This window comes from Cibotium barometz, chromosome 29, assembly GCF_041138505.1.
Source record: "Cibotium barometz isolate CiBa-2024 chromosome 29, ASM4113850v1, whole genome shotgun sequence".
In the NCBI taxonomy this organism is placed as follows: domain Eukaryota; kingdom Viridiplantae; phylum Streptophyta; class Polypodiopsida; order Cyatheales; family Cibotiaceae; genus Cibotium; species Cibotium barometz.
The window spans coordinates 25,752,375-25,763,053 of record NC_141074.1 but is presented as its reverse complement, the minus strand read 5'-3'; positions in this window follow the sequence as shown (position 1 = coordinate 25,763,053).

Here is a 10,679-nt window from a genome sequence, read left to right as displayed (position 1 = left end):
AAAATTTTCGTGTGCATCCTTCTATCAAAATACCTAAATGGTGAGTGTGTGATTTGAAGTTGATCTACAATATGATTAACTTTAGGTTTGAATCACGTCTGTTATTTAATTTTTTGTTTCATTTTTATGTCTTTATCATGGCATGTTTTTTCGGGCTTTGTATCCATCAAGAATGAAAGAATGGCAATTAGTGGAGTGCCTCGGTAGAAAAATAATGTTTTATCATTCTGAAATTGGGGTGTTGCTATTTGAGCTCTTTGGCGGCCCAACGGACCTTCATTGATGATTCTATGTATGTTGTGCTGTTTGGTAATGATAAATATGGATTTTTAGAACCCATACCGCTCGAGCTCTTGGACCTAATAGAGTGAAGATTGTAATTGACGTGCAAGCTTCTATGAAACCAACGAAAAATGTTCACTTGAGTTGCTATATTCTATTTGGCTATTTTGCACACTAGAAAACGAAAATTATGTTTGCATGCAAGGCCCCAAGTGAGGATTTGTTGGTCTACTTGATGGGTAATGAATGGGATACAAAGAGAGCCAATCGAGAGGATATAGTTGAATGTTGAGTGACCAAATCTCATGTTAATTTTAGGTACTTTGTTTCTCGACAAACATTATGCATGCGATTCATGGTACATAAGATGGAGGTGAATGGCTGAGCTTAAATAAAGACACTTGGGGATGTCAAGTTGCCTGGGAAGGCCGTATCATAGTTACAATTAACGTGGAGGGAAGTTGGCCCCTTGTATTTCTTAGGCACAATGATGTTGAGAGATCCACCTACAAACTTATTTTTCAAGTTAGATGGTAGGAAGGTTAGGAGTAGATGCAAGAGCTCCATGCTCTATGCACAATGTATTTCTCCCCATTTCTTTAATATTATGGAATCCTTGAAATGAGCCTCATGCTATTTTTGATTAATGAAACAAATGGTGTTATGGCTATTTTCTTAGTATTTTAATTTGTGTTATGGTTATTTTTGTAACAGTGAAGTTGAAAAGTTCCCTTTGGCTTTAAGGTTTTTAGTATTCGTATAAGATATTTTAAACTAAAAACATACGTATTAGTATGAATAAGTATTAGTGTAAGTATTTTTAACTGCAAATATAACTATTAATATAAATATACTTTTACTTATAAATATAAATATTGATATAAAGAAAACTATAACTATATATTAGTATATTATAAAGATATTTTAAATATAAATATAAATATAAACGAAACTAGAACTATATATATAAATAATATATATAAGTGTAATGATAAGTTTAACTATAAGTATAAAGGTAAGATTAGTATAATTATCAGTACGTATGACTCATTCTCGTATTGTATCTTACTCTCCATCATCTTTCTTAGCTTTCCCAGCACACCCTCTCGATGTCTGCTCTATAGATGCCTTTGTCGAGTGGATCTCTAGCATTCATTATGCTCACCTTGGGGACCAGATCTACCCAATGTTTTACAAGAGCATCGAGCTAGAGAGCTTGTTTACTGCTGAAGAGCTTGCCAACTTAGTGCATGCTTTGTTTTGTGCAAGAAGTGATGATATCACATTCTCCATCCTTGGATCTACCTCTCGTTGGATTCTTCTCCATGAAGAGTGGAGATGGCTATCATATAGCTGGTGATCAAGATAAGTCAAGATAGCGCTAGCGCATGTCTTCCCCCATCTTTATATAATCTCCACCCCTATCTCCTACGAAGAGCCTATCCCAATATTGTTTTTTTAATTTACATTTTGTGCTCTGATTTTGAGAAGCCACTTGTTAACCACATTGGGCTAACAATACTCCAAAATGTGTGGAAACTTCTTCAAGCCATATTTTTGTACTGCACAATGCGCTTTATGTAAAACAATTAGGGGAAATCTCCAAGCTTATGACTTATGTATTGCCAAATGATAGTCAAACACCGAGCTTATGACTTATGTAATACTGATGATGTACATTTAAGCTAGGAAATTAGCCTAGACTAGCTTATTGGGCCCCCAAACATTAGTTGGGAGGCCATGCATTGTGCAAATAAGTATTGTATATAAGAAATTTTGAATAATGAGAAAACACATAATCCCATTCCGACAATTGAGTTTCTTCTTGCTCTTGTGCTTGAAGTTTCTTGTATTCTATTCTCTTCTTTGTTGCATGCATGCTTAAGGATTAAGTGGGTGAGTAATGGAGTTAATGTATGCTCTCTTCTTCTTAACTTGTCTACTCTCTCATGTTTTTATTCACCGTGGCATAGAAGTAGAGGTTGAGCTTTCAATATCTCTCTCTCTCTCTCTCTCTCTCTCTCTCTCTCTCTTTGCTCCCCACCCATTTGCAAAGGTCATTTGTGGTGACAACAAAGGAGGCAAGGTTGAGGACCCTAGATCTCCACAAGAGAGAGTTACTATACCAAGAGTGGCTTGAGGTGCAAACCCGTATGACCCTTGATTTCTCCTCTCCTTCTCTCTATCTTGACGCTGCTACCAGGGGAAGTGCCTTTGCTTAACTCCTTTTCTATACTTTGCATTTGGAGTATTGACATAGCCTGGTTGGAGTGCAAATCCATCAGTTTTAACTTTTTTGTTGTTGATGTTTTATGGTTTATTTTGTTCACCTTGATGCAATGGAGCAACCATTTGGGCTCAATTTGCATAGATACAAGTAAGTGTTTAGTTAAAATTTGATTTTTGCTAGTTCCTTCTTACATTTATAAATTTACAAATTTTTATTTATCTTAAGGGCTTAATCGTAGTATAAAAACCATTAGGTTGCATTCTGCACATCATTAGATAGGTTAGGGAAAGCTAAAGCATAATATCAAATAAAAAATCAAAAAATATGCACCATTAAGGAGAAATCAAATGGCAAAATTTGGATATTTAGACCAAAACATAGAAAACTGCTATCTGGCTTGCTTGTGTACGTGGTCGACTTGGCTTGGGTACGTATGACCTTCTTGTGTACGTGCTTAACTTGGCCTGGGTACGTACATTTGCAAGTTCGAACACACATTCACAAGTATGACATGGAAGACTTGCATAACATTCTCATATTCTTCATATAAATGCTCAACTGACCACCATCACGTGGCCCTGATTTCCCCCACTATAAGTGACACATGTTCTCACGTATGAAGGTATATTCATAAGTCTTGACCACGCATGTTCCTAACTTTCTTGGCTACGTATGTTCCTATCTTGGAATACACGTTCACAACTCTACTAATTTCACATGGCCATGTACGTTCTCAGTTCCCCACACATGTTCCAAATGTTTGAACGTACATTCGTAAGTCCAACTGGGATCTAGCACTCTTGATGATCGGACAAAGACAAATTCTCTGACAAATAGTTAACTCGGAGATTTCTAGAAGGAATCCTCGATTCAACCTTGCAAAATGCCTTGTACTAAAAAAAAACATAAAAACTTTGAGCCATGCATGCTGTAGAAGTGTAATACTTTGACAATAACTTCATGGGAACTTCTTCAAGGAATCTCCGTGAAGGAATCCCATTTTAAGCATCCTTTGTCACACGTGGTACCTTAAAAGGTCGACATCAAATGGGAAAGAGCCACAGGCCGCACTAGTAGAAGACTTAGCGGTTTAAGTAAAAAAAAAACTAAAAACGAAGCCGGAAAAGACTTACCTTAAAAGCTCAACATCAAAGGGAAAGATCCATAGGCCACACCTGCCCCATAGAAGACTTCCCAATTTAAGTTTTTTATTAAACAAAAGAAGCCAAAAAAGGCTTCTAACTTGTCCAACAATAGTTTAAATAAAACCAAATTTGACAGGTGGGTTTCTCAAAGTCTCAAGTACAAAATGGATTCTTCAAGCCCACTTTCGGAGAGTAACTGCTAATTTTAACAAGGACTGCTAAAAATAAGTAGTTGCCTAAATAGTGTCTGTTTAGGACAAAATTTGGTATGAGGGTAGTCCACACTGAGAATAAAACATGTGTAAACTCAAAACTGAGAAAGACTAAATGAAGAGAGTTTTAGAGCTAGGCGTGGTGAACTGATGGGTCTCTATGCTAGGCTTGTTCAATCGCCTCTACTTTCTGCTCTAAAAACTTAGTTGATGGGAGAAGTCTTTAATGTATGGGCACCTCTCATGCAAATCCTTATCTGGAATTGATCAATCGGCTATGAGTTATCAGCCCTAATATTAAATGGTCTTTTTCCAAGGATTGTTCTTGCCCTTTTCCACAAAAGAGACCAAAAAGGCTCACAAGTAATTTGAATCTCATTGGAATGGTTCCAAACTTGATAGTGAAGGATACCTAGAGCATTTATAATATTGTGGATGCTTTAAGACCAATATTTGATGAATAACTGTTAATTTTAGCTAGGATTACTAAAAATAGGCAGTGACTTGATAATGTCTTATCGAGACCAAACTTGGTGCAAGGGTACCTTAGGTTGTCCTTAACACTTCTGTCTAGTCAAATTTAAATTTGACCAAATAGAGAGAGCTTTAGAGCTTGGCATGGCAATATGCTAAAAAGTAACTAGCATAGGTCCATATATGTGGATTGAGCCTGCTAGTGCAAAGTTTTGTTTGATTTGGGTATTCATGATAATGGCTAGGTAGGGAAATGCAAGATTCTGGGTAGAGATATCTAGTCCGTATAATAAACAACAATGTTGTTACTTGAGATTTCTCTCTCAGAAATCCTTTTGATTTTTTGAGCTTGGATTGAAAATGCAAGTGGACCAATTTTCAGCCAACAACAATTGAATGTGGGGGAAGGTCCTTGGTCCAATCCATTTTGGGGACAAACTAGCACCAACAAACAACTAGTATGTATAATGAACAACACTACTATCACTTTGAGATTATCTCTCACAAAGACTTTTGCTATTTTTTAGCTTGGATCAGAAATGCAAGTTGCCCAATTTTTAGCCAACAATAGTTGAATGCAGAAGGTTCTTGGCCCAATCTGTTTTGGGGGCAAACTAGGTTGTGTTGAACCAAACTTGGTAGGGATCTAGTCTGTATAATGGACAACATTGCTTACTTGAGATTGCTCTCCTGCAAAGGCTTTTGATTTTTTTAAAAAATATCTTAGCTCAAAAATGCATGTTGCTCAATTTTTAGCCAATAACATTTGAATGCGAAAGGTTCTTGGTCCAATCCACTTTGGGGGCAAACTAGGTCGGATTAGCACTAAACTCGGTATAGGCTGCTAGTATGTATAATGGACAACATTACTATCAATTGAGATTGCTCCTATTTTCTATTTTTAGCTTGGTTGGAAAATGCAAGTTGCTCAATTTTAGCCTACAATAGTTGAATGCAGAAGGTTGTTGGTCCAATCCACTTTAGGGGCAAACTGGGTCAGATTAGCACCTAACTTGGTAGGTAGCTATAGTCTGTATAATAGACAACACTATTGTCACTCGGGATTACTCTCTTTGAAATAATTTTTATAATTTTATCATGGCTAAAAAATGTAAGTAGCCAACAATAGTTGAATGTGGTATGCTCTTGGTCCAATTTGTTTTGGGGGCAAACTAGTTCGGATTGGCACTAAACTTGGTAGGTAGCTAGTTCGTATAATGGCCACACTTCTATCACTTGAGGTTACTTTGCCACAAAGCCTTTTGATATTTGTAACTTGGCTCAAAAATGTAATTGGCTTGGTGCACCTAGATTGGTTGGAACCAAACTTGGTGCACCTAGAATGGTTGGAATCCATACTTATCAGAATGGGACCAAACTTGGCAAGGGCCTAGTGCTATGGCTAGACAATAAAGTGTAATTGCCAAAGTGCAATTTCTTATTATGAAATCGGATCACCGAGGTAAGAGATAGAAGTAGTCATGGAAAACTAGCCACTTGGGATTGTTTCTTCGTTTGGGCTTCTTAGATAACATGGTTTCCATTCCAAGTTCTAATTGATGGCCAGGTAGTCCTTAGGTTGGTATAACTCGATGCAAATCCTCATGGAAAATAGATAAATCTTGTGATCTTTGGGTTTGAATGTAGAAACCCTTTGTAAGAGGGGAAATCTCATAAATTTCAGCCCTTCAGCTTTGAAAAAGCCCCGGTTTTTAACTCAAGAAAAGCAGACACAATATGAAATTGCAAACTTAAATAAAAGATTAGTCCACCAAACTAAAGCAAAGACACTGAATTCATGTTCGTCGACTTCGTGTGAGGACTTGCACTGTTGACTGCCATAAGGTGTGTCACTAAATGACTAGTGCATAGTGTGGGTTAAGATAAGGATAGAAATCTTACCAATGCTTACTTGCCCACTTGGATTGTTTTGAGGAAGTAGTGTATAAGAAAAGAATTAATTGTTCGTACAGGTTTGGGTGGGACATCACACTCCTATTGCATCCAATGGGGGTGAAACTTTTCAAGTGGGTCCATGGGGTTTCTACTCCTCCACTTCCAAATTTTCACCACCATTGGAAGCTAGATGGGTAGGAGGGTGTGTTGCCACTCGCTATTTTTTTTGCAAAGTGCCCAAGGGGTCTGCTAGGCAAAAAATTACAGGTTTAGGTGGGACATCATGCTTGTATAGCATTCGATGGAATGAAACTTTGTGAGTTGGTCCATGGGACTGCCATCCCCCCACTCGCAAAGTTACACTATCGAATGCTGAATGGGCGGGACGGTGTGTTGCCACCTGTTATTTTTTGCATAGTGCCCAAGGGGTCCCCTATGCAGAAAATTACAGGTTTGGGTGGGACATCATGCTCGTATGGCATCTGATGGGTGTGAAACTATATGAGGGTCCATGGGGCTGCTACCCCTTCACTCGTAAGGTTTCACCACACCATTTGATGTCAGATGGGCAGTAGGGTGTGTTCTCGCCCACTTTTTTTGCCTCAGGGGGTCACTCATAAATATGTAAGCGTAGCACATGGGTTCAACAGAAGGGGTTTTTAAAATCCCTTTTTTACACATTTTTCACATACATAAGGGTACCATTTAAAGGGGGTATTCACAGGTTGAATAGAAAAGGGTGTGATTTATTCATGAAGAAAACACAGATAAGGGGTTTTTAAAATAGGCCTTGAACGCACATGATACAAAGGGTTTACATATAGTGAACCCCCCAAGTTTTTTTCATAGCGCCCAAGGGATCCCCAATGAAAAAAATAGTGGTTTTGGGTAGGAGATCACACTTGTATGGTGTCTAATAGCTGTGAGACTTTGCAAGTGGGTACATGGGGCTTCTACCATTCCACTTGGAAAGTTTCAACACCATTGGATGCCAGATGGGTAGAACGGTGTGTTGCCACCGTTGCTCAACGGGTCCTTTATGCAAAAAATATGGGTTTAGGTGGGACATCACGCTCGTATGGCGTCCTCTGGGGGTAAAACTTTGCGAGTGGGTCCATGGGGCTAATATCTCTCCACTTATAAAGTTTCACCATGATCGGATATTGGATGGGTGGAACGGTGTGTTGCCACCCGCTATTTTTTGCAGTGTCCAAGGGATCTCTTATTGCAAAAATTACGGGTTTGGGTGGGACATTACGCTCGTATGGCATTGGATGGCATTGAAACTTTACGAGTGGGTTCATGGGGCTACTAACCCTCCTATCACAAATTTTCACCACCATCGGACGCCGGATGAGCGGGTGGGTGTGTTGCCCGCCGCTATTTTTTGCAAAGTGCCCAAGGGGTCCCCTTTACAAAAATAGCACGTTTATCACACTCGTATAGCGTCTGATGGGGTTGAAACTTTGTGAGTGGGTCCATGCAGCTTCTACCCCTCTACTTTCAGAGTTTCACCACCATTGGCCATCGGATGGGTGGGACGGTGTGGTTCCACCCATGCCCAAGGGGTCCCCTATGCAAAAACTTGCCAGTTTAGGTGGGACATGATGCTCGTATGGCTTCTGATGGGGGGTGAAACTTTGTGAGTGGGTCAATAAGATAGCTACCCCTCCATTTGCAAAGCTTCACCACCATTGGATGGGTGGGAGGGTATGTTGCCACCTGCTATTTTTTGCAGTGTCCAAGGGGTCCCCTACGCAAATATTACAGGTTTGGGTGGGACATCACGCCTGTATGGCATCCGATGGTGGGGGTGAACTTTGCGAGTTAGTCCATGATGGCACTAATACCCTTGACTCATAAATTTTCACCACCCCATCGGATGTTGGATGCATCGGCGGGAAGGTGTGTTGCTACTTGCTATTTTTTGCATAGTGTCCAAGGGGTCTCCTTTGTAAAAAAAGTGAGTTTGGGTGCGACATCATACTCATATGGCATCCGATGGGGTTGAAAATTTACGAGTGGGTCCATGGAGTTGCTACCCTCCTCCACTTGTAGAGTGAAATCACTCGTGTATGGCGTTTAATGTGTATGAGACTTTGTGAGTGGATCAACGTGTGTACTATCCCTTCACTCATAAAGTTTCACCACCATTGGATGCCAGCAGATGGGCGCAGGAGGGTGTGTTGCCACCTAGTTATTTTTGCGTAGTGCTCAAGGGGTCAGACCCCTTATGCAAAAAGTAGTGGGTTTGGGTTAGAGATTACACTTGTATGGTGTCTGATGGGGGTAAGACTTTGTGAGTGGGTCCATGGGGCTACTAACCCTCCACTCACAGAGTTTTAAAACCATTGGATGCAGGATGGGTGGGATGGTGTGTTGCCACCCACTTTTTTTTTCATAGTGCCCAAGGCGTCCTCTATGCAAATATAAAGGCTTTGGGTGGGACATCATGCTCGTATGGCATCCAATGGGGGTGAGACTATGTGAGTTTATCCATGGGGCTATGAACCCTCCACTCACAAAGATTCACCACCATCGGTGGGACGGTGTGTTGCCACCCGTTATTTTTTGCATAGTGCCCAAGGGGTCCCCTATGCAAAAATTACGGGTTTGGGTGGGACATCATGCTCGTATGGCGTTCAATGGGGGTGAAACTTTGTGATTAGGTCCATGGGGCTGCTACCCCTCCACTCACAAAGTTTCACCACTATCGAATGCCAGATGGGTGGGAGGGTGTGTTGTCACCCGCTATTTTTTGCAGTGTCCAAGGGGTCCCCTTTGCAGAAATAGTGGGTTTGGGTGGGACATCAAGCTTGTATGGCATTCGATGGGGTTGAAACTTTGTGAGTGGGTTCATGGGGCTACTACACCTCCACTCAAAAAGTTTCACCGACCATCAGATGCCTGATGGGAGGGACGGTGTGGTTTCACCCGCTATTTTTGCATAGTGCCCTTTAACCATAGATGGTTATTGTGAAAGAAAGTCTTCCTCATCTAAATCGATAGAAGCAAAGGATAAAGAGAAATTGATCTCCCACCTTGCTTGAAAACTTTACAAAGCAATTATAAAATAGGAATGAACTCAGTCGAATACTACTGGTGGTAAAACCCCTTTAACTTGTGGACCATCTATTATTATGGATCCCACACACGGTGAACTACCCTATTTAGAGTACTTCAACACCTACAGTTCTTGATAGCTTATAACCCCATGTGAACAATGTATTAAAAGACTAAGGTCATGTAAAAGGGTAGGAGAAGGGTGTGTGTGTGAATGGACTTATGGTCCACTAGCTTACCTATTTAAAGGCAAAGCTAGAAGGCATTATGTAGAGTGTAAAGGCCAAGTTGTATGCATAAGCAACTTAATAAACAAGATGTATTCTTGTATTTTTGGGTCTCTCTCCTCCAATCATCTTGATCTAGCATAAGCACCACGTTCTCTCAACATGGTATCTAGAGCTTGGATAGATTAGGTCACATTTTTTGGGGTGTAGACTAGGTTATCCACATCTCACTTCTTGTGGAGCTAAACCCCTAGCCAGTGGAGGCCCTCCAGCAGTCGTATATCTTGGTGTATCTTGGCGTGCTCTCAACTAGGAAGCTCAATAGCACACCGGGGCGCTCAGTTTCATACCATCAATTGCTAGGTTTACCCTCAGGAGGCCGCGGCATTGAGCGAGTCTGAAAGAGCAGGCCGACACACGTTTTTCTGCATCGCTGATGTCGTACTTGTTCCACATCACAAATGCTAGAAATAGAAAAAGATTTGCCACATCATTAGTTTCTTGCTCATCTTTTTTAATTGGACTTCCTTGCTTTGCATGTATGTGCTTTTACTATACAATGGCTAAAAGCATCAATAAGTACCATCACCATATACTCACAAGATGAAATCGCCAAGTACCATCAACATATAAATACATATTACATCATAAGAACTCAGAAAAAAATCATTGCCTTAGCAGAGTGATTGTAGTCTTGGATATTCTTGGTTTTAGAGAAATGTCTTACATAAGAGGATTCTTGTGTGGTTGTGGATTTAGGAATTTCAAACCATGCCCTAGTCACTCACAATCCCTTGGCCACTTAAAGAAAATATATGTGTTTTAAACCTTCACCACAATAATTCAATGCCCCAAAGAATAATGAAATCCAACCTCATAGTGCCAAAGTTGAATGATGGTTTTCAAGCTGTAGAACAATCCCTCTTAGTTGCATTAGTTTCATTTTAAGTTCACCACCACCACCAAAAAAGAGACTTAATATTAAAAAAGGCCAAAAGTATGTGTTGAATTTTTCAACCCTATAAATCTATCCAAAATTAGTAGAATGCAACAAGTTGTTTTTTGTGCTATAGGCACATACCCTTCTCCCCACCATGTTTATGTAGCCTCAATGATCATTAATGCCTAATCTCTCGTCCAATTTGAGCCT